General features: G+C 47.5%; 1 protein-coding gene across 2 annotated transcripts in view; it reads left to right on the top strand.

Moving 5' to 3' along the window:
* The first annotated feature begins 798 nt into the window (after positions 1-798).
* The window catches only part of CHST3 (carbohydrate sulfotransferase 3), a 206,093-nt gene continuing 182,188 nt past the window's right edge, over positions 799-24,703 (top strand). For both annotated transcript variants that reach the window (XM_075348963.1, XM_075348965.1), the window contains exon 1: positions 799-1,141. The gene's annotated coding sequence lies outside the window, so the exon portion shown is untranslated. The remainder of the gene's footprint in view (positions 1,142-24,703) is intronic.

The raw sequence follows: 24,703 nt of genomic DNA, 5'->3' as shown, positions 1-24,703 counted from the left end.
AAAGAGCACTATTCTCATTTATCTTGAGGGCCAAGTTTCTACATCTATCAAAACTACAACTTATCATGCGTAAAACAAACCCTACAAACGATTTTTTTTCATGAAAAAAAAAAGTTATGCATTTTTGAAGAGGGGGAGGAAATAAAACGAACGCGCAAGTTGAGTTGAGGGGTAATTTATTTACTCAAAGGTCCCATTTCACAATTATTTCCTTGATTGGAACTCTTCAGAGACACAAGACTTAGTTATTAATACTAATAACGAGACAGGAAAATATACCGGAAGGATGGCTAATGTACATTTATTGTGTGCTGTCCATCAGCAATAAAGCAAAGGGTGCAACAACTTGTAAGTGGTTCATTGGGCCATCACAAGGCAGATGTGCAATCGCAAGGAAGCATGGAGGCGATTTACTGCAGGCAGAACTTATTTTAACAAGACTGTGGGGACAGCAGTAAATAATCATTTGCAAGAAAAGCACGCAAGTGAAAAACCGAGTGACAGAATGAAATGACTTTTATTAAAGAAAAAGTGCCGAATAGTCAAGGAGTGAACACTTGGTGCTGCTCTGAGACAAAGCTAACAGAGAGGTCGTTGTTCATAAGGATCCCTGGAGAAGGAAGGGGAGAGGGAAGGAGGTGCTGCTGCTGCTGCTGCTGCTACTTCTATGGAGGAGGGAGGAAAAGCTGGATGGGTGTGGGAAGGAGGGGGAAAAGCAGGATGGGTGTGGAGAATAAGTAGCTGATGGCTTCAGGCAGGAGAGGGAGACATGAGGGGACACAGAGGGTGGTGAGAGGGGTGGGGGATCCTTTCAAAGCTCCTCCTGAGATGATGCACTCCAGCCTCCATTCAGAAGCCCCTCACCATCAACTTCTCACTCAGCTCCTAACTTCATACATAGGGGGATGTTATAAAGGATCACTTAGGAGGAGGATTGTAAAGTGTCTGGTGTGCGTACCCTTTATCAGAAAACCCTCTATTGAAGGGCTCGGAATATCTGTGAGATCCACAAGCTGCTGAGATGCCAGCTGTCACGCTGCTGACTGGCAAACACCCCTGGGCTCAGTGTCACCCAGTATGGATCTTAAGTTCACCCTAGCCTAAGGTCTGAGGAAGGAAACTGGGTGCTGCGCCTCTCATAGTAAGTACACGTTTTACTTCTAGGAACCTGCAGGAAGGGGGCGATCTGGCATGGCAGAACTTTCCAATCTTTCATCATTATGATATGTATCCTGCACATATAGCTGAGCCTTGTGCCAAGTTACACATCATCAGAATAGCTTGGCATAAAGAAGGCTATATATGGATAGGCAGATAAATAGATATACAATATATATATACTATACCTCATACCTTTTACCAAGTTGGCGGTAGTTTTGCACATATACATTTTTCCATCTCGTACAAGACATGTCCAGAATTTTTAGATCTGATTACAAATTGAACTGAGAAAGTGCTATATATACCATTTTTGACACATTTTGATGCATAGTCAAGACACTTATTTCGCTATGTGATGATACAGGTAAAATATATCTTTGTACTAGTTGTTAGCCAGAAGAGATAAAAACAAACTTTTTTTATGTGATGATAAACGTTTTAACATATCGGTTGTGAATTTCAGCTGAGGTTGTGTAAATTACAGTCGAGTTCGAAGCACAATGATTCTCCACCCTGATCGTGAGATGATACAAAAATATCAACATTTCCTCGAATGACAGATTTATTATTCGTGTTTGACAGCTTCTCATAAAATGCTTATATTTGGCATCTTGTGATGCCGCAAGCTTGGTGCATGTGATCTGTTACTGGCAGAAGCCATTTACACTTCAGTGAAATGGGAAATCTGAAACTGATGGCAGAATAGGGACCTTCTCTGTGACTGAAAATCTGTCCTATACATCTGATGCTGCCCTTCTCCAAACACACTTTCAAGTTAATAAGACAATTAATGAAATTTCTGCCAAAAATTTGCTGTGTGTGAACATATCCGATTGTCACAGAAATCTGTAGCCTTGGGAATACCAAGATTTAAAACCATGACATTGGCATTTCCAACTTTTTCTGATAACAAACATTCTGGGAGGCTAAGCTCTTTTACACGATAAACCTTGGAAATGTTTAATTCTTAAATTGGGCTATATAAAAAACCCATAATTTATAAAATTAAAAATATAAACTGCTTCAATAATGCTGGCAATTATAACATGATACCTTTTTCAGAAGGCTTCCAATATTAGTCAATAGATTTGTTTTTGTTGAGTAATGACAGATGTTGCCAGGTGTTGTAGGTAAAGCTGCCTCCGGGCTGTAGAATGATATTTTATACATATTAAGTCATATTTTTCTTATGACATTTCTTGTAAAATTTGAGACATAGTTTGTATCACCCAGCTTTGCCAGAGGTCTGAATAGTTCGGTGAGTAGTAAGAAAATGAACGTCTACTAGAGTTGAGTGAGCACTCCCATGTTCAGGTGCTCAGGACTCGCAACTAGTGATGAGCGAGCTCTACCATGCTTGAGTGCTCGGTAGTCGTAACTAGTGATGAGTGGGCATTACCATGCTTGAGTGCTCGGTAGTCGTAACTAGTGATGAGTGGGCACTACCATGCTTGAGTGCTCGATAGTCGTAACTAGTGATGAGTGAGCACTACCATGCTTGAGTGCTCGATAGTCGTAATTAGTGATGAGTGGGCACTACCATGCTTGAGTGCTTGGTAGTCGTAACTAGTGATGAATGGGCATAACCAGCAGTTGGACGCTCGGATGGGCTCTACTCATGTACCGAATATAATGGAAGTCAATGGGAAACTCAAGTTTTTTGGTAACATTCTGGAAAAATGCTTGCATTTCCATTGACTTCCATTATATTTGGTACCCAAGTAGAGCTCGTGCAAGCGTCCCAACTGCTGGTTATGCCCATTCATCACTAGTTACGAGTACCCAGCACCTGAGCATAGTAGATCTCACTCATCACTAGTTACGAGTACCGAGCATCCGAGCATGGTAGTGCTCGCTCATCACTAGTTACGAGTACCGAGCATCCGAGAATGGTAGTGCTCACTCATCACTAGTTATGAGTACCGAGCATCCGAGCATGGTAGTGCTCACTCATCACTAGCTACGAGTACCCAGCACCCGAGCATAGTAGATCTCACTCATCACTAGTTACGAGTACCGAGCATCCGAGAATGGTAGTGCTCACTCATCACTAGTTATGAGTACCGAGCATCCGAGAATGGTAGTGCTCACTCATCACTAGTTATGAGTACCGAGCATCCGAGCATGATAGTGCTCTCTCATCACCAATCTCTATATAACTAAGGAATTTAGTCTCCAAGAGCTGTAATGACACCTATATTGGTTGTTAGCCAGCTCTTCTAAAAGAGGTATAACTAATGGCTATGGAAAGAACAACTTGACAGAAGAGACTGTTCAGGGAATTTTCTTCATAAGCTCTTTTATTAACTTTGTAAAGACTGAATGTTCTGTCAACAGCTGTCAGAAAGATGTATATTATCCTCTGGTATTCCTTTTACTTTCTATAGCACTATGTCGTTCTTTAAATGGCCTTATTTCAATAAAACATACCATACTGCAAGAGTTTAAAGCCCAAACAGATCTGTACTACAGAGACGTCTGGGCTTGAATGGAGCTCAGGAGATGTTTTCTCAGCGTTAAAGCTCTCCGCTTACTATTCACATCTACTTAAAACATGCCAAAAGCAAAAGAGACTTCAAAGCCCCAGGCAATGTAGATTGGGATGGCTTTCTGTTCCTGTGTGAGCATATCCATGTGTCTGAAAGATTCACATACAGCAGAAGCTCATCTAGCAAAACCCAAAACTGCTGTTCATAACCACAGGAAACAAGAACTAGTTCACAGCATGTGTTCAATTGCCTTGCTGCTCTGAAATCTAAAGCAATCAAATACAAGAGCCCTAAGGAAATATATATATATATATATACATATATATATATATATATATATATATATATAAAAATATTTACTCTGTCACTATTTATATGAATATTTGTGTATACAATTATTTGTTGCCTAAATGTCTGTGCATGTTACTACAAAGAGTTTGATCTGAATAGGTGAATAGGGTAAAGATCCTGGTATGATGTCTACGGTATTGATATAATAGTAAGCGTCAATGTCTGTTATAGGAGAAAGAGCTATTCTGTCAAAGCAAGAGTAGTACTCGTCAGCGCTCCACAGAGGAGCTACTGTATGAACAGCTGATGACTCAAGTTAGGTATCATGAAAGGATTTTATTATGCACTTTCAGTTCCTCATACTGGAGTGATGCATGGTCTGGCAGGATAAAGAATTAATGGGGTTACTATATCAAGAATATCTTGTGTTTAAAGAGAACCTGTCAGCATGATTTTCTAATATAAAGTATAGATATGGCTGTAATGACGCTGTAATATTAATTAATGAAGAAATCTACTTTGTGTTTCATCTTTAATCACCATTTGAAGTTTTCTGCTAATAGGATTTTGGTGCACAGGGGCTGGACTGTACACTGGGTTTCCTCCTCCCTCTCTGTGATTCCCCAGCCCCTCTGCCTGTCTTCTGGTCTATGAATGTAGGTCTATGACCTACCTCTTTGTTTTAAATCTCAGCAGTGATCTGTCATCCACAGGCTGGGGTGGTTGGGGGTCACAGACTGCTTCCACCACCCACCCTCTGTGACAGCGTCTGTGATTGGTTGCAGTCAGATTACCAGCATGTCAGTGTCTGTGATTGGTTGACCTCACACTAGCTGTCTCAGTCCCCGAAGTGGAGTGTGAAAATAAATAAATAATTGGAAAAAATGGCATTGGGTCCCCCCGTATATTGATACCCATTTCAGATAAAGCAGACAGTTGGAGAGTGCCCAGCTGTGTGCGTTATCTTGGCTGTCTATGCATCTTTTTTTAAATTATTCAAATAAATAGTTATAAAACCCGACGTGCGGTCCACCCCAATTTTGATACCCAGCCAAGATAAAACAAACAGCTGGAGGTTGGTATTCTCAGGCTGGTGTGGCCCATGATTATTGGGTCCTCTCCAGCCTAAAAATAGAATCCCACAGCTGCCCCCAGAAATAGCGCAATCATTAGATGCGCCAATCCTGGAGCTTACCCGGCTCAATCCAATTGCCCCTGGAGAGGTGGCATTCGGGTTAATATAAGGAGTTAATGACAGCTGTGATTTGTCAAAAACTCACAGTTTCCACCAAGCCCTGGATTGGTAATTGACAGGAGTCTAGGAGACCCCCATTATTAATCGTGTAAGTAAAAACTAAAAAAACATAAAACACAGAGAATAGTCCTTTATTGACAAACAAACCAAAAACACCCTCTGTCTCCAATTTATTAACCCCTAAAAGACCCCTGCAGGTTCGATGTTATCCACACTATGATACACCATGATGATGGCGGCTCTGCTAGATCTGAGGTCGCAGTGAGAAGTCACATTAGAAAACGTGACCGATCACTGAAGCATCAGGGACACACTAACCAAGCTGCAGCTGTGAGAATGGTGATGTCAGTATGTTCACCTGAGATCACTGCTGTTGGTTTCCATGGTACCTTAGCTATGACCTCAGGTGAACTCGCCTCAGGTAAATTTAATGCTGGAGTACTGGCTTAGGCTATATGCACACGTTGAGTATTTGAAATGTTTTTCTTCCAGGAAATGCAGATTTGTTGCAGAAATTTGTTGCAGAAATTTGTGCACCAAATCTGCATCTCCTGACAGAAAAATGCACCAAAAACGCAATGCAAGTTTAATGCAGATTGCAGAGATGCAGAGATGCAGATTTAGTGTAGAAATTTCTGCAACCAAATACTCAACGTTTACACATAGCCTAAGCGGGTAATTCGGCATTGAGTTCACCTGAGGTGAGTTCACCTGAGGTCACAGCTGGGGTACCATGGGAACCACCAGCTGTGACTTCAGGTGAATTCACTGATGTGACTGCTCTCACAACTGTGGCTCCGTGTTTCCCTGATGCCGCAATGATTGGTTGCGTTTTCTGATTTGACTGTGCACTGCAATCTGAAATGTAGCAGAGCTGGGATCATTGTGGGATCATTGTGGGATCATTGTCCTGCTTTAGTCATCATTTTGCTTCTTTTTGCAGCCCCCTAGCCTTGGGGGTTCCAATCAGATGGGAGCCTTTTAAGTGTTGCAATTGATATTGATCACTGCATTCATGGGGTTAAACAGCCCAGGGCAGTGCATGCACCTCTCCTGGCTATGACAGCCGGGGCTTGGCTCTCATGTAAGCCAAGCTCCTGATGGTTATCGCATAGGAACAGGAGCCCCAAATGATCATCATGATGTACCAATATGTGAAAGGTCAGGATCCCCTTCCCAATCATGGCTGAAGGGGTTAAAGGTATGATTTTTATTATGGCTGTGTTACCTACAAGATGTTGTTCTTGGTTTGAATGGTTATTTTGTATTAACTTTTATGTAATGATTTTCCACAAATTCTGCACTAAAGAAGTGCTTTTTTTCTATACTTAGGCAGTGTTTGCACATATTTGTCCACTAAATATATGACCTATGAAAAAAATGTCCTGCCCATATACCTCTGGCAATATAAATAGTAATGTGTTGATGACAGAAAGGTTTTTGAAAGGAAAGTCAGATTTCACAGCAAAGATGATTGAGAATAGGATTTTCATTGAGAATCTAAGGCGGGCTTTGCACGTTGCGACATCGCAAGCCGATGCTGCGATGTCGCACGCGATAGTCCCCGCCCCCGTCACAGGTACAATATCTTGTGTAAGCTGGCGTAGCGAAAATTATCGCTACGCCGGCTTCACATGCACTCACCTGCCCTGCGATCGTCGCTCTGGCCGGCGACCCACCTCCTTATTAAGGGGGCGGGTCAAGCGGGGTCACTGCGACGTCACACGGCAGGCGGCCAATAGGAGCGGAGGGGCGGAGATGAGCAGAATGTAAACATCCCGCCCACCTCCTTCCTTCCGCATAACCTACGGAAGCCGCGGTGACGCTGGTAGGAGATGTTCCTCACTCCTGCGACTTCACACACAGCGATGTGTGCCGCCGCAGGAGCGAGGTACAACATCGGACCGTCGCGTCAGCGTAATTATGGATTACGCCGACGCTGCACCGATGATACGATTACGACGCTTTTGCGCTCGTTAATCGTATCATCTAGGCTTTACACACTGCGATGTCGCATGTGATGCCGGATGTGCGTCACTTTCAATTTGAACCCACCGACATCGCACCTGCGATGTCGTAGTGTGCAAAGCCCGCCTAAGTATTTTAAGGGAATCTGTCAGCAGGATTTTGCTATTCAATCTTATGACTGCATGCTGTAGCGGTTAAGACACTGAATTCAGAAATGTGTCCCTTTTCAAGGTATGTGCTGTTGTTTGCTTGCAATGATTATTTTAGCACTAGGACTTATCATTGCTCAAACTACATCAGCTACACCAGCAATTGAGCCCTAGCCTAAAGGTTGTTTTACACGCTGCGACATCGCTAATGATATATCGTCAGGGTCACGTCGTTAGTGACGCACATCTGGCGCCGTTAGCGACATCGCAGCGTGTGACACTAAGGAGCGACGATCAATGATTGCAAAATCGTTCAATAAACGGTGATCGTTGACACGTTGCTCCTTTCCTTGATATCGCTGCTGCCACAGGTACGATGTTGTTCGTCGTTCCTGCGGCACCACACATCGCTATGTGTGACACCGCAAAAATGACGAACATCTCCTTACCTGCGTCTACCGGCAATGCGGAAGGAAGGAGGTGGGCGGCATGTTACGTCCCGCTCATCTCCGCCCCTCCGATTTTATTGGCTGGCCGCTTAGTGACGCCGCAATGACGTCACTATGACGCCGAACGCACCTCCCCCTTGAGGGAGGGATTGTTCGGCGGTCACAGCGATGTCGCTGACAAGGTATGTGCGTGTGACGCTACCGTAGCGATAATGTTCGCTACGGCAGCGAGCACCAAATGTCGCACGAACGACGGGGGCGGGTGCAATTGCGCACGACATCGCTAGCAATCGCTAGCGATGTTGCAGCGTGTAAAGCCCCCTTAACACTCCCCCTTCTATGAACATTGTACACACAGAGCCTGGTGTGGGCAGGGTTAGCTTTCTCAGCTCTGCTGCATGCCGAATCTAAAAAAATGAGATTGTGTCACAACAGATTCACACAGAAATCTAAGTGATACATTGATGGATTCGGTCTCTTTGCCTACATCATGTGCTTTCAGATGAGGTAGCAAAAACCTGCTGACAGATTCCCTTTAAAAAGAACATGTGTTGTATTAATTTTGGCAGGTATGTTTGACTATGAAGCACTATGACGTTTGCAGAAAAACATACTTTTAATAACCACTGGGATCCGAGGGCACTGTAGATTAGTCAGAAACGTGGGTCACTGGCAGTTTCTCCTTGCCCACTGCCCTGTATTGACATGTATTTCCCTATATGTGCACTTAAATGGAATCTGTCAGCAGGTTTTTTTCCATGTAATCTGAAGACAGCATACTACAAGGGTTAACATTAATATTACAGCCCTACTCTATTGTGTGTTTTTGTTCACCTGCAATGTTAGTTTAAGGTTCCTTGCTTCATGATTAGTCTGACTGAGGAGCCCATGAGCTGAAGTCTTTAGGGTGCTTTACAGGCTGCGACATTGCTAACGATATATCATCGGGGTCACGTTGTTAGTGACGCACATCTGATGCCGTTAGCGGCATCGCAGTGTGTGACAGCTAGGAGCAACGCTCAGCGATCGCAAAATCGTCAAAAATCGTTGATCGTTGACACGTCGCTCCTTTTCATAATATCGTTGGTGGTGCATGCCGCTGGTTGTTCGTCGTTCCTGCGGCATCACACATTGCTATGTGTGACGCTGCAGGAACGACGAACATCTCCTTACCTGCGTCCACCAGCAATGAGGAAGGAAGGAGGTGGGCGGCATGTTCCGGCCGCTCATCTCCGCCCCTCCTCTGCTATTGGGCGGCCGCTTAGTGACGCCGCAGTGACGTCGCTATGATGCCGAACGCACCTCCCCCTTGAAGAAGGGATTGTTCGGCCTTCACAGCGACGTCGCTGAAAAGGTATGTGCGTGTGACGCTGCCGTTGCGATAATGTTCGCTACGGCAGCGATCACCAAATGTCACGCGAACGACGGGGGCAGGTGCTATTGCGCACGACATCGCTAGCAAACGCTAGCAATGTCGCAGAGTGTAAAGCACCCTTAAGTCTGCCCCTTCTGTGATTAGCAGTTTCTGTCTATGGAAATGTAGACTGAAAACCTGGTGTGGGGGGAGGGGCATCTTGTTAAGTCTGCTACATGCAAAAACTAAAATCTTTGATTATATCAGAATAGCTGCACCCAGTAATCTAAGTGATACATCGTTAGATTCAGGATCTCTTTGCCTATATAATGCTGCTGTCAGATGAGGTGGCAAAAACCTGCTGAGAGATTCCCTTTAAGCATAAGGCTGTCAATCCAGGGCATCAAGTGGAGAGAATTTACCAGGGACCCACCGGTCCGACAAACCTACAGTGTACCTCAGTCCCTGGTGGCTATTAAAAGTGTATTTTTCTCTGAAATATTGCAGCGCTTTAGAGTCAAACATATCTTGCTGAGATCATACATCCAGTGCCTGATACATGCTGGCCACGGATTTGGGTACACAGAGGGCCAACCATCACTGGCATAGATTATGCTACCCTATGGACTTCCAATATTCATTTTGTACTTTATGAGATTGCTAACAACGAAGCTTCATTTACATACCATATTATGGGTCATTGTTGTACAGGCTTGTAATTTGTCGCCTCTATTACGCCTGGTTTGCTATGAGCCCAAACTGCATCTCTTTGTATATTCAATGGGACTAGATTCATTATTAAAACAATAATTTTGTCCCGCATTCATTTGAAATCTTTTAGTAAATAAATGTGACGTTCAAATACATTCCAAGTGACAAACGCATTAAGTTCTAAAAGATTTGCTTGTTTATCAATGTTTATAGCACAGAAAGGGTTACACAGATTTCCACATATATAACACTAAAACATGGCAGCCCTCCATTCTTCGTTAGTGCTGACTCTTGGCAGTATAGCACATAGGTGCGACATTGCACTGTGCAATGTGTGCTAATATTCATTATCACTTTCATACAAGGCTGTGATTTCTGAGTTCTCCTCATTAGGAAAGTTTGACACTGAATGTAAATCAGTTTTTCATTTGCAGGTGACAAATGGAGTAAAAATTTAGATTCTTTTGTCTACGGGAGATTAAACCTGCAGATTTATCTGCGGAAAATCCGTGGATTTTCTGGATTTTTCAGATAAATCCGCAGGTTTCAGCATGTATAGACACTCCCCATGTTATCCTATGGGACATGGGGAGTGCTGTGTCCATGCTGCGGATACGTGCAGCTGCGGAACATGCTGCGGATGTTCCGCAGCCACACGTAATTGCATGTCAATTATTTCTGCGGAATTTCCTGCGGAAATCCCGGCCCTCCGCTGTGGAGGTAGAGGCCGGGACTTCCACAGGTAAGCTGCACGAATGTCCGCAGGTTTTCTGCAGCTATTTCGCTGTACTACCGCAGCTAAAAATAGCTGCGGATTCCGGCAAGCAGCTGCGGGAAACCTGCGGATGTACCTGCGGATATATCTGCAGGCACAAACTCCCCTGGGCACATAGCCTAATGCGGGCGTCACACGATACGATCTATCGTGCGATCGCACGAGCGATCGTATCCGCCCCCGTCGTTTGTGCGTCACGGGCAAACCGCTGCCTGTGTCACACAAAGTCGCTAAACCCCCATCACACGTACTTACCTGCTGAGCGACGTCGCTGTGGGCGGCGAACATCCACTTTCTGAAGGGGGTGGGACGTTCGGCGTCACACCGACGTCACACAGGCACCGGCCAATAGAAGCGGAGGGGTGGATATGAGTGGGATGTAAACATCCCACCCACCTCCTTCCTTCCGCATAGCCCGCGGCCGCAGGTAAGCTGTGTTCATTGTTCCCAGGGTGTCACATGGAGCGACGTGTGCTACCCCGGGTACGATGAACAGCCGGCGCAAAGAAAAATAAACGATTTTTTAAAAATAAACGACATGTAAACGATACACGATTTGTAACCGATTTGTGATCGTTCTGAGACGCTCATAGGTGTCACATGAAACAACATCGCAAATGATGCCGGATGTGCGTCACGAAAACCGTGACCGATGACATATCGCACGATAGATCGTCTTGTGTGACGCCCGCATTACAGTTGCTATTAGAAACTGAAAACCAAGGCTTCTTAAACTTTTTCTCTTTTTTGGACCTCACCAGACAATCATGTAGATGACATTTCCTTAGGAGTGAAAAAAGACTACTACCATTTAGCACCAACAAATACCACTGGTCAGCGCCAACCAAATAATACCCCCTCATAGCACCAAATACCACAATGCTGCACAAAATACCTTTCCAGAAGTGCCAAACAAATACCACAGTGCAGTGTAAAATACCAGAAAGATCAAATGCACAAGCTTAATACGTGACAAATGGATGAGGACGATTATTAGTGCTCATCAATAGGGAGCACAGAGAGAGAACAAGACCTACTTTCTGAGCCAAATGTGATACCAGTGATCACCTTCTGGGGAATGTCGCATATGTCGGAGTCTCCAGATACATTATCACACGAGCCCCAAGGCATGGGAAAGAAAATGGTGCTAAAAATCTCTAGAGGAAAAGGCTGTTCACACAATATGCGACCACTGGACTATGGATAAACTTTTGTAGGCATCCAGAAGGGTAAGCAGATATATACAGCTAGGTCCAGAAATATTTGAAAAGTGACTGAATCTTTGTGATTTGGCCTCTGGATGCCACTATTGTTTATGTGAAATGTATTATTATTATTATTATTATTATTATTATTATTATTATTATTGTTATTATTATTATTATAGCACCATTATTCCAAGGCCCTTAACAAGTAAAAAGGGTATACATAAAAAACAAGTTTAAAAATCATGAACCATTACAAAAACACTGGTACAGGAGGAGAGAGGACCCTCCCGTGAGGGTTCACAGTCTACAGCGGATGGGTGAGGGTACAATAGGTGAGGGTACAGCTGGTTGCACAGTGGTGTACTGGTCTAAGGGCTATTGTAGGTTGTAGGCTTGTCGGGATAGGTGGGTCTTCAGGTTCCTTTTGAAGCAATAGAAGTTTAGTCTTTCAGGTTTAATGAAAGGGGTTGAACAAAAATATCCTGTGAAACATTTAGGAATTGCAACCATTTTTGTACAAAACCTCCTTATTTCAGGGACTCAAAAGTAATTGGATAAATTTAGTTTACTATAAAGAAAATGTTCATTTTTACATTTTTTGAAGAGCATCCTTATAGGCAATGACTGCCTGAAGTCTGGAAATCTTGGAAGCCACCAAATTCTGGGTTTCCTCCTTTGTGATGCTTGTATGTACTGCGTAAATAAATAACGGCATAACCATCAGCATGTTCATAAAGACATATCAATATATCATATATGTATATCATAAAATGCAAGTAAGGACTACTAAATATGGACCAAATCGCTATAAAATTACAAGACAAGCAAAAGAGAGAGGCGATCAATTGGTGCAAAAATTATTTTTATTCACAATAATAGCAAACAGGTGAAGGGATAGGAGGCAAAAAGCGAATTTACATCACCACAAATGTAAGGTGATATTCTATATTTAATGACAAAATGGCTGACAAGCAGTGCATAGAAGGTATATATGTTGAGCCCATGTGACCGTGTGCAACATCCAATATACATTATATCCACGTCATTATCACATCAATAACATGGGGTCAACACAGTGTACACCATAGAAGAGAGAATAGTCATACACATATATTCATACTAGTCCCATACCGCTATGTCTATGTCAAAAATTATTCATTATTCCACGATCAAAAAGGTTTTGATCATAGGATATAACCTGGCGCAACAAGGAAATCACATATGTTAGGGATTAATAAATTACTCCATAGAAAAAGCCCATGACAAGTGTGCATGCAAAACTATCCATAATAAAATGCATACAAGCCATCATTGCACATATATATATTAATGGAAACCTATCCCAAAAATATCATCCACCATGGGATCACACGGGATGTCTAATCAGTACTTTAGCACATAATCGCAACATAGCACATAATGGAGTGCACATCAGACATCACCACATAATCACATACAGAGACAAGAGATCTATTTAACATAGGGTCAAACCCGGCGCCCTCTGTGGCCATGACGCGTCTGTGAGGCGGGACTTCCGCCCGGCCGGCTTCGGATGCGTTACAATGACTGCCCAATCAGCTGGGGATTGAGGCCTTTTTAAACGGCACCCCCTTTCCTTTCCGGTCACGCCCCCTGACGAAGGTACACACCGAAATGCGCATCGGGCGCATTACCACCACAGTGTTCATTATCATCTAGGTAATGTTATTCATGTTGATTTATGGCTAGCGGTGCATTTTTCTTATTTTCTGCACTTTTATATGAGTACCGATAATATATGGTTGTGTTTATGGTATCCTGGCGCTACATGTGCTGCGGTTTTACTGCGCCCTTGGTTGATATATAGGAAATTATGTTGGCCCTTTATTTGAATGCAATCATTTAATGGACTACCCGTGAGACATCTGTTTTGACCCTATGTTAAATAGATCTCTTGTCTCTGTATGTGATTATGTGGTGATGTCTGATGTGCACTCCATTATGTGCTATGTTGCGATTATGTGCTAAAGTACTGATTAGACATCCCGTGTGATCCCATGGTGGATGATATTTTTGGGATAGGTTTCCATTAATATATATATGTGCAATGATGGCTTGTGTGCATTTTATTATGGATAGTTTTGCATGCACACTTGTCATGGGCTTTTTCTATGGAGTAATTTATTAATCCCTAACATATGTGATTTCCTTGTTGCGCCAGGTTATATCCTATGATCAAAACCTTTTTGATCGTGGAATAATGAATAATTTTTGACATAGACATAGCGGTATGGGACTAGTATGAATATATGTGTATGACTATTCTCTCTTGTATGGTGTACACTGTGTTGACCCCATGTTATTGATGTGATAATGACGTGGATATAATGTATATTGGATGTTGCACACGGTCACATGGGCTCAACATATATACCTTCTATGCACTGCTTGTCAGCCATTTTGTCATTAAATATAGAATATCACCTTACATTTGTGGTGATGTAAATTCGCTTTTTGCCTCCTATCCCTTCACCTGTTTGCTATTATTGTGAATAAAAATAATTTTTGCACCAATTGATCGCCTCTCTCTTTTGCTTGTCTTGTATGTACTGCGGCGGATTTCAGTTGTTGCTTGTAAGTTTTGTCTTAAGCATGTGAAATGCAGCTCAATGGGGTTGAGATCTGGTGATTGATTCGGCCATTGCAGAATATTACACTTCTTTGCCTTAAAAATCTCCTGGCTTGATTCTGCATTGTGTGTTGGGATCTTTCCTATCTACGGTGAAGCTCAGTCTAATTATCTTTCCTGCACTTGGTTTAATCTGAGCAGAAAATATAGCCCTGTACACTTTCAGAATTCATCTGGCTGTTTTTGTCTTCAGTCACATCATCAATAAACACTAGTGACCCAGGGCCATTGGAAGCCATGCATGCCCAGCCATCACACTGCCTCCACCATGTTTTATAGAGGATGTGGTGCGTTTTTAATCAGGAGACATTCCAAGCCTTCTCCATACTTTCTTCTTCCCATCATTCTGGAACAGGTTGATCTTAGTTTCATCTGTCCAAAGAATGCTATTCCAGAACTGGGCTGGCTTCTTTAGATGTTTTTGGCAAAGGCTGATTAAATGGAACCTGTCACCAGGTTTGTCCCATATATACTGCCACCAGCATCTGTAAGCCCTTATATATGGCATTCTAGAATACTGTATATAAGTGCCCAAAATTATCTGCATAGCATGAAAAAGACCTTTTATTATACTCACCTGCGGGATGGTCAAGTCCCATGGGTGTCACTGGCTCGGTTCGGCACCTCCTATGTTCTTACGATCACTGTCCTCCTTCCCTGCTCCTTGAGGATGATGCACCCTACGTTGTTCACACAGAGTTTTACATTGTGCTCCTTCAGATCAGTGCATGGTGGTAGAGTACCCAGCTGCATTCAGAGACCAGCACGACCCCCACAAGTGACATCACTGTAGGGGCGGAGCTGGTCTGTGCACGCCGCCAAGTACTCTGAGCACACTGATAGTACGCGCTGCTCTTTGTTTTCAGCTCTGTTGATCTTAGCCGGCAATAGAGTAGATGTTGTCACCGTGAAGATCGCCCAGTGCACAGCAAACACTTAGGGACAGAGCAGGGACAGCAGAGACAGATGATTAAGGACTTGTTGGTTTTATTATTAGTCCGAAACGCGTAAAGCTTTCATGAACTGTACCCTTACCATCTAAGCGATTTTTTGGCCTTCACTATGATTTTAACGATGTTTAAATAAAGACTCGAATATTTTCACATAAGGAGGATTTGTGCTGGATCGTTCCCCCCTTTTTTCCTTTCACAGCAGAGACAGAGCAATCCCTGAAACGAGCAACACTGATGATGCTTTGTTTCAGGGAGGAGGCAGAGGCTGTGACAGTGACAGCAGCCTCTGCCCCCTGCTCTAATGACACTTTGTTTGAGTATCCCCACATGCACTGGGAGTCTCAAATAAAGTGCCATCAGACAAGAAGTAGGAGGAAAAAAATCAATAGTAGTTAGATTGTGTAGTCAGTGAAAGGTAGGGAATTTTTAATACAGCCATATTAGAAATTAGTTTAAATTGGGGCAATAAATAAATGGGGATTTAGATTGCAATTTCTTTAGCTTTCAGACCTTTAAGATCTTTGTCTTCTCCGTTAGTATAATCCAGTTCTCTTATGTGAGAGATTCAGATCAGGGTAAACTGACCAAAGTTTGAGCCGAGTGTAATTTGCATAATTGGCCCAATTCTCTTGCATTAAGCTGGGGTCACACTAAACGACAGCGACAACGACGTTGCTGTTACGTCACCATTTTCTGTGACGTAGCAGCGACCTTGTAAGTCGCTGTTATGATCGCTGCTTAGCTGTCAAACACAGCAGCCGAAGCAGCGATCATAACGACACGCGTCGCTGTGCTGCAACATGTGCAGAGAGCAGGGAGCCGCGCGCTGGCTCCTTGCTCTCCTAGCTACAGTACACATCGGGTTAATTAACCCGATGTGTACTGCAGCTACATGTCACAGTGCAGAGAGCAGGGAGCTGCGCACACTGCTTAGCGCTGGCTCCTTGCTCTCCTAGCTACAGTACACATCGGGTTAATTAACCCGATGTGTACTGCAGCTACATGTCACAGTGCAGAGAGCAGGGAGCCGCGCACACTGCTTAGCGCTGGCTCCTTGCTCTCCTAGCTACAGTACACATCGGGTTAATTACACGATGTGTACTGCAGCTACATGTGCAGAGAGCAGGAGCCGACACTGGCACCGTGAGAGCGGCGGAGGCTGGTAACGAAGGTAAATATCGGGTAACCACCTTGGTTACCCGATGTTTACCTTGGTTACAGCTTACCGCAGCTGTTAGATGCCGGCTCATGCTCCCTGCTCGCTTCATTTCGTCGCTCTCTCGCTGTCACAAACAGCGATCTGTGCGTCACAGCGGGAGAGCGACGACCAAAAAATGAAGCTGGACATTCAGCAACGAGCGGCGACCTCACAGCAGGGGCCAGCTCGTTGCTGGATGTCACACACAGCGACAGCGACGGGACGTCGCTGCAACGTCACAGAAAATGGTGACGTAGCAGCGACGTCGTTGTCGTTGTCGCTGTGTGTGACACCACCTTTAAAGAATCTATGGCTGATGTGAGTGAACCCTAAAGCTGAGAGTCTGCACTTTAAGCCCACATTGATCGTATAACGCTATCTTGAATATTTTTTGTTAAACAGCTAAAATGCAAAAACCTGTGTCTCTGTCCAAATATTTCTGGACCTAATTGTATTTATACGTGTGTATATACATTGTATTATAGACTGAGCTGCATTCTTAGCCACTCCTGAGACCATGACTTCCTTGTTATGATCCTACTTGTCTGTCCCTCATTCTTTTTGTCTTCCTGACCTCCAGTAACCTGCAGCATCAGGAACAACAGAGCATGCCCATGTGCACTAGTCCAGGGATGGATAAAGAAACTGCCCCAATATACCCCTGTGCGACACATTCTGGTCCTTTGGTGTTGCTAACAGCTTAGCCAGTCAAAATCCTAGGAACACTTTGCACCAAACCTACCAGACACACCATTGGGGGGCCTGAAGGGAATAGGTCCGCCCACATGGGGGGTTGTTAGGGAAAGTGAGAAAGTGATAGAGAAGTGAAACAGGAGTGAAAAGAGTAGGAGGTGTAAAGTGACTCTCTAGGAGAGAGAGGTCACCGGTCTGGAGCAGGGCTCCTGGAGTTTGCTAGGTGGCAGACGTTGGTCTGGGCCTGGTACAAGCTAGAACCCCAGTCGCAGGGGATCGCGTCAAGGGGCACGGACTGCCAAGGAGGGCAGCCGGCGGCCTTGAGCCATCACTGGGCAGAGGCCAGGACATGACGGGGTAAGTGGACCCTAGGCCAGGAAGTAGCTTCACGCGTCCCGGTAATTTACCCGACGGGGGTGAAGACTTCAAGATTCATCCCCAACCCGCTCCAAAATCAGGGTACTAGCGCACCCATGGGATAGGACTTTCCCAAATACAGTCCAAAGAAATCCTATGCGTGAACCCTGAGACCAAGCTCACTCCGTTACCCATACGGGTGAGCGGGACATGAAAAGTTTCAAGCTTGAGGGTCCAACTAGTAAGAAGGTGTCACGGAAAAGGCCACAGGCTAACAGCAACACTAAGGGCACGGATCCCAGCGTGTTCCCTCCAGGCTGCAGTGGTGCTCAGAATTCTGGTTGGCAAGCTGTCGGTGTTATTATTCCTGGACTGAGTGAGTACACTGAAAAGCCCCTTTTCCTCTACCCAACAGCACCCCAAACACCAACACCCAACGGGCCCTGGGGCACAAACACCTTACCCACGGAGGGGTTAAACATCCTGCTGCTACACCATCGCCATCGGGCTCCCCCAACAGCAGTGGTGGTCTCCTACATTACCACACACCGTGGGTGGCGTCATGAACTTTCTAATCCCCTGTACATACTCCCCCTCTTCTTTTAATTCGAGTGTCTGTCGCGGGCGGGGAGGAGGGTGTCGGCACACTACGCTCACCCCTTCTGCTCGGGTCCGGCAGCTGCTCAGTGGTGGCTCGAGCTGTGGGCCGGATCCCGGGGTTTCTCGAGCGACACTCCTCGCCCGTGAGTAAAAAGGGGTTTGTGGTTGGGTGTGGGGATTGTTATAGTTCGTGACGCCACCCACGGTTGTGATGATTTCACCACCGCTGCTCTGTACGGGGCTCCCGGGGATGGTGATGCGGAGCAGCCAGGTGTTGTGTTGCCCCTCCGTGGGTAGGGGTTGGTGATCCCGGGGCCCAGTGATGGAGAAGTAGGTGCGGGGCCTGATGGGGCGCAGGGACGCGGGGGCAGCGCTGTGCCTTGCGGCACTGTGGTACTCACTCAGCCTGAGACATGGACACAGTTTGTACGGTAAACCAAACGGCTGGTAGGACGGTCCCACAGACGGCTGCACCTGCACTCCTGGTAGGTGACGGTGATGTCCCTCTTCCTTGCACCTATGTTTCACTTGTGGTAGCGGTGGATTCCCTCCGATTACCCGCTCCCCGACTGCAATCTGGGCCGGAGGAGCTCTACACTTTGCCCGCAGGCGCTGGCCCTGAGAAACTGGTGCCGTGGCGGTGGCGGTGTCTCTCTGCTTCAGGTTGGGCTGTTGCCTTCAATCGGGACTTGGTTGTTGGGGGATCTGCGTCCCCGTCACTGACGGATTCGGCAAATTTGGCGACTCCTAGCCTTGCCGGGGTCCGAGAGGCCCCTGCCCTGGTGCTGACTGTCCTTCGGAACACTGCTCCAGACCACCGGGCACACAGCCAACGGGGTCCTTCCAGGAACTTCCAAACGGTCCCCCTCCAGACAGTCACCGCCGTCGTTGACCTTGCTGATCTGGCCCTACACAAAGCTGGACCCTTCAGGCTTTCTTTCTCCTCTGTCACTTCACTTGCTTTCCTCTTCTTCCACTTTTCTACTTTCACTCTCACTTTGCTGTTTACTTTTGCCCTGTCTAGACTACTCCTCCACTCCTTCCACTTCCTCCTCCCTGACTCAACTGCCTGGTTTCTCCCGCCTCCAGAGCTGTGACCTCCTTGGTGGGCGGAGCCAACCGCCTGGCCCACCCCCTGGTGTGGACCATCAGACTCCTGGAGGAAGGCAACAAGGATTTCTGGTTAGCTGTGATGTGCCTACCTGGAGTGTGGGGTGTAGTGGTGTGTGACCTGTGTCCCCTGGCTTGCCCAGGGCGACACATTCCCCCTTAGCAAAATGCAGACCGTCCGCGGGCTGCCGTCCTACACCGGTTTTATTTTTCTGAAAAAGATAACATTTGAAAAATCAACATATATACATTTTTAATCAAAACTCTTCCCAAGACGGGAGGCACATTTACTTTTAACGTTGCAACGGTTTACGGCTACGGTTTCCGCTCTCTCCCACCCAAGCAACCTGGCCCTGATGCTGCCCCTAAAACCCAGGCAGCACCCCTTGACCCACAGTCCAGCACAAGTTACCCGAGCGGGATCTGTCCTTCCCCTCCAGAGGGTAGCCACCGGTTCCTTTGGTGGCTGGGCCCTAGCCTGCTCTGCTGAGGGCCCTCCCTCCAACCTGCCTCTCCGGAGGCGGCATTGCGGAAACGGTAACGGTAACCAACATATTTACAAGCCACTTAACGTTTGTGGTGCCCTGCAAGTTCACGGGCTTGTCCATAGATAGTTCCCATGCCAAATGAACCTTAAACAGTCCCCACGGGGACAACGGTGCCGGCTCCAACTGGTTCAATCACAAGCAAATCAGGTAAAACTTCGGTAATTTTCATTTTCCTTATCATTCTTTCCAAAACTTTTAAACAAACTTACTGGTGGTCCCAACGGGGACTGCTGCTACGGTCACCCACGGCCCTACTCGTACTTTTCTGCTCAGGCGGACCCATCCTCTGCCACCGGCACATCAAACATGCACTGACATGCCTGCGGTGACAGGGGCACCCGGTACCCATTTCCACCGGCACACGGTGCATGGACAAACATGGGGTCCCATACATAGCGGGAAAGCTCACTGGCCTCTTCAAACTCAGCAGCAGACCCGGGACTAGGGCCGGAGTCGTCATCTCGTGTTCCTGCGTCAGGCGGGTTGCCGCCAGCTGTCGCAGCCTCCTGGCCTCCAACTTCCAGCACTTCAGCCCCTTCTGCGGTAGCACGGAGCAGCAGATTTGGCGAGCTGACATTAAGGCGCCTCATAAGTAACGGCAAGGGCGATGCACAGGCCGAGACTAGGCCGGGCCCCTCAGCCGCAGCGGCCGGTCCTGGGAGGACATAGGGACGTGGGTCACCAGTCGGTTCTGCTACATCCATTCCCCCTCCGTACCTCGGGGCAGTTGTAAGCAGCTCCTCCATCTCGTTGGTCCACTGCTCCATCATCCGGAAGAGCTGATCCTGCTGACGCTGGTGGAATTGCATCACCCGGGCCTTCATCCAGGCCACGGTCTCGGGCTCAGGGTCTGGCACAGTCTCTACTGTGACTTCTGGCACCATGCTGTTAAGGGGTCGCAGTTCCAGCGGTTCCCCCCGGCATACTTCAGGGATGTCCCGGACGTCTGCAGCCGGCTGGTCCGCCGGAGCGGCTGGGCAGGGTATCGCTACCGGTTGGGCAGGTAGCGGGCCTAATGGCGGGGCGGCAGCAGCTACTACGGGTAGCAGGGAGAGAGGCAGGGTGAGCGGAAGCCGGCCGGGCCCCTCAGCTCCAACGGCCGATCCCTCCGGAATACAGGGGCGTGGGTCGCTTACCCGCTCCTCCAAATCCTCTTCTGCCTTGCGTCTCCACATAGCAGCCACCACGTCCGCCATGTCGGTCTCCCACTCCTCCAGGAGGAGTTGCATATGGGCCTGCAGACGTTTACTCAGCGGGACTGTCCGGTCCCTCAACCACGTCGCCGTGCCAGGTGCGGGAGCTTCCTCGTTATGAGCAAAGTTTTGCATCTTGATAACGAGGTCTTCCAGGAACCCAATATCGCTGCAGAGTCCTGGCGTCCCTGCTTTTATAGCCGCAGCTACATGCGTCCAGCCGCCATCGTGTCCCCCTTAGCTCTTTCCGGCCCCTCCTCTCTCGGGGCGGGGTTTTGGCCTTCGCGCCTCTACTGCTCGAGAAGACGCTCGAGCGGGAACTTTTCGCGCCAAAGATGGCGGCTTCTGAAATTTTTCTGCCGGATACCTCCGGCGGTAACAAGGCGCACCTCTACCAGACGGCAGAGCGGTAAGATCCTGTTCGTGACGCCAAGTTGTCGCGGGCGGGGAGGAGGGTGTCGGCACACTACGCTCACCCCTTCTGCTCGGGTCCGGCAGCTGCTCAGTGGTGGCTCGAGCTGTGGGCCGGATCTCGGGGTTTCTCGAGCGACACTCCTCGCCCGTGAGTGAAAAGGGGTTTGTGGTTGGGTGTGGGGATTGTTATAGTTCGTGACGCCACCCACGGTTGTGGTGATTTCACCACCGCTGCTCTGTACGGGGCTCCCGGGGATGGTGATTCGGAGCAGCCAGGTGTTGTGTTGCCCCTCCGTGGGTAGGGGTTGGTGATCCCGGGGCCCAGTGATGGAGAAGTAGGTGCGGGGCCTGATGGGGCGCAGGGACGCGGGGGCAGCGCTGTGCCTTGCGGCACTGTGGTACTCACTCAGCCTGAGACATGGACACAGTTTGTACGGTAAACCAAACGGCTGGTAGGACGGTCCCACAGACTGCTGCACCTGCACTCCCGGTAGGTGACGGTGATGTCCCTCTTCCTTGCACCTATGTTTCACTTGTGGTAGCGGTGGATTCCCTCCGATTACCCGCTCCCCGACTGCAATCTGGGCCGGAGGAGCTCTACACTTTGCCCGCAGGCGCTGGCCCTGAGAAACTGGTGCCGTGGCGGTGGCGGTGTCTCTCTGCTTCAGGTTGGGCTGTTGCCTTCAATCGGGACTTGGTTGTTGGGGGATCTGCGTCCCCGTCACTGACGGATTCGGCAAATTTGGCGACTCCTAGCCTTGCCGGGGTCCGAGAGGCCCCTGCCCTGGTGCTGACTGTCCTTCGGAACACTGCTCCAGACCACCGGGCACACAGCCAACGGGGTCCTTCCAGGAACTTCCAAACGGTCCCCCTCCAGACAGTCACCGCCGTCGCTGACCTTGCTGATCTGGCCCTACACAAAGCTGGACCCTTCAGGCTTTCTTTCTCCTCTGTCACTTCACTTGCTTTCCTCTTCTTCCACTTTTCTACTTTCACTCTCACTTTGCTGTTTACTTTTGCCCTGTCTAGACTACTCCTCCACTCCTTCCACTTCCTCCTCCCTGACTCAACTGCCTGGTTTCTCCCGCCTCCAGAGCTGTGACCTCATTGGTGGGCGGAGCCAACCGCCTGGCCCACCCCCTGGTGTGGATCATCAGACTCCTGGAGGAAGGCAACAAGGATTTCTGGTTAGCTGTGATGTGCCTACCTGGAGTGTGGGGTGTAGTGGTGTGTGACCTGTGTCCCCTGGCTTGCCCAGGGCGACACATGTCCACGCTGAACCCCCGGGTCCGGACACCCCTCGAGCCACCGCGGCTCTGGATCCGAGCAGCTCGGCCGCTGGCACGGGAGGCGATACACATATGGACGATTAGGTCCTCCGGAGTCACTGCACAGCTTTCACACCCTAGTGATGGACAATTCTCTCTGACCCCAGTTTTCTATGCTGCCCCAATCTCCATGTGATTCTCACCTGTCATTCTGTTAGGTACCTGTGCCTCACCAGTGAATGAGCCATGCCCCCACTAGAGATATTTTGAGAGATATGTATAGAAATTATGTCTACCTCAGTAAAACGTGGATGGGGTGTTAGAAGGTCTGGGCCTTTATGTAGAATGCAGATAGTTAAATTAATCCTTTCAGCCATTTCATGCTGACTGAACCACCGGTGGTGTGATATACGTACATACGTGACATCCTTAGAAAACTCTTTGGTCTTGCCCATGTTGTAGAGGTTAGACTCTAAGTGATTAATTGAGCCTGTGGACAGGAGTCTTTTATACAGGTGACAATTTAAGACAGCTGTCTTTAATGCAGGTAAAAAGTTGATTAGGAGTGTCTAAGGGTCTGTAGGAGCTAGAACTCTTAATGGTTGGTAGGGGAGCAAATACGTATTTCTCTGCAAAATGCAAATGTGACGCCCCTGCGGTAACCAGGTGTCACAAAAATAAGGTAACAATTAAGGTAACAGCCCAAGTCCAACATAACTGTGCAGGCCACTACACACACACTAGCACACCAGGACATTTACACTCGCTGTACCTGGCTGAGAGCCTCACCTAGCCAGATGACAGGGCTGGGCACTGTTAGATAACAGGCAGCCAACTTGGAGGAAGAGACCAGACCTGGGGGAGGAGATAGTGGCCTGGGGAGTGTGGGTAGACAGCAAGACAGTCAGTAGAGTTTAGGAAGTGAAAGAGGAAGGGTGTCAAGATAGACCAGAGACTCTTGAGACACATAGAAAGAAGGAAAGACACTGCAAATACCTGAGTCATAAGAACAGCCACTCAGAGGAGGAAAGTAGCTGTGGAGTGAGAGAGCAATCCCCGAGGACAGAGGGACCCTGTGGGGTGGACATCCAAAGCTCACAGTACTTTGCACGCAGGGGTGCAGATCCCCAGAACAGACACAGACTTCAAGGCCTCTGTTAACTCTGCCAGGCGGGTGGGTTTCCAGGACTCATCTGCTACCCTCTAACGTCCGAGGCATCAGCAGCAAACTGGGGACCGGAACATATTCCCTTAAATAGTCCAAGCTGCCTGCGGCAGGACCCAGACACCAGGAGGACCTCCAAGTGCTCCACGCCAGGGAGGACCCACATACACAGGACTGCACAGGTGGAGAGTGGCACCAGGTTGGCAGGCACAGCCATCAGGACAAGGGCGCACCTGGAATCCAGTACGTCTCAGGGCGTCGAACCATTGAGTAAACACCCTCAAACTGCCCTCTTTGTCTGGACTACTTCATTGCCTTGCGCCTCCACGTTAACCCTTCATCTACCCCTGGGGAAAAGCCCTGCTCGCGGAGGGCTCCACCATCCACGCTGTCCCCATCCATCATCCCTAGTGGGAACCTCCAGCGGCGGCCCTATCATCCCTGGCCGCAAACCGCGAGTGGCGTAGTTGGACTTTTATTTTATTTTTATTTTTCAATTAAAACTGTTCAACGGTGCCCCCGGGTCCGGGACCCCTTGAGCAACTGACTGCCTAGATCCGAGCAGCTCGGCTGCCCCGGGGCGCGACACAAATAAATTCATATAATTTATACAATGTGATTTTCTGGATTTTATTTTGGATATTCTATCTCTCACTGTTAAAATTCACCTACCCTTAAAATTATAGACTGTTCATGCCTTTGTCAGTGGGCAAATGAACAAAATCA

The sequence above is a fragment of the Anomaloglossus baeobatrachus genome, chromosome 5 (assembly GCF_048569485.1).
Source record: "Anomaloglossus baeobatrachus isolate aAnoBae1 chromosome 5, aAnoBae1.hap1, whole genome shotgun sequence".
NCBI classification, from domain to species: Eukaryota; Metazoa; Chordata; class Amphibia; order Anura; family Aromobatidae; genus Anomaloglossus; species Anomaloglossus baeobatrachus.
The sequence above is the reverse complement of the archived record's forward strand: the minus strand, read 5'-3'. Positions and strand labels throughout refer to the sequence as shown.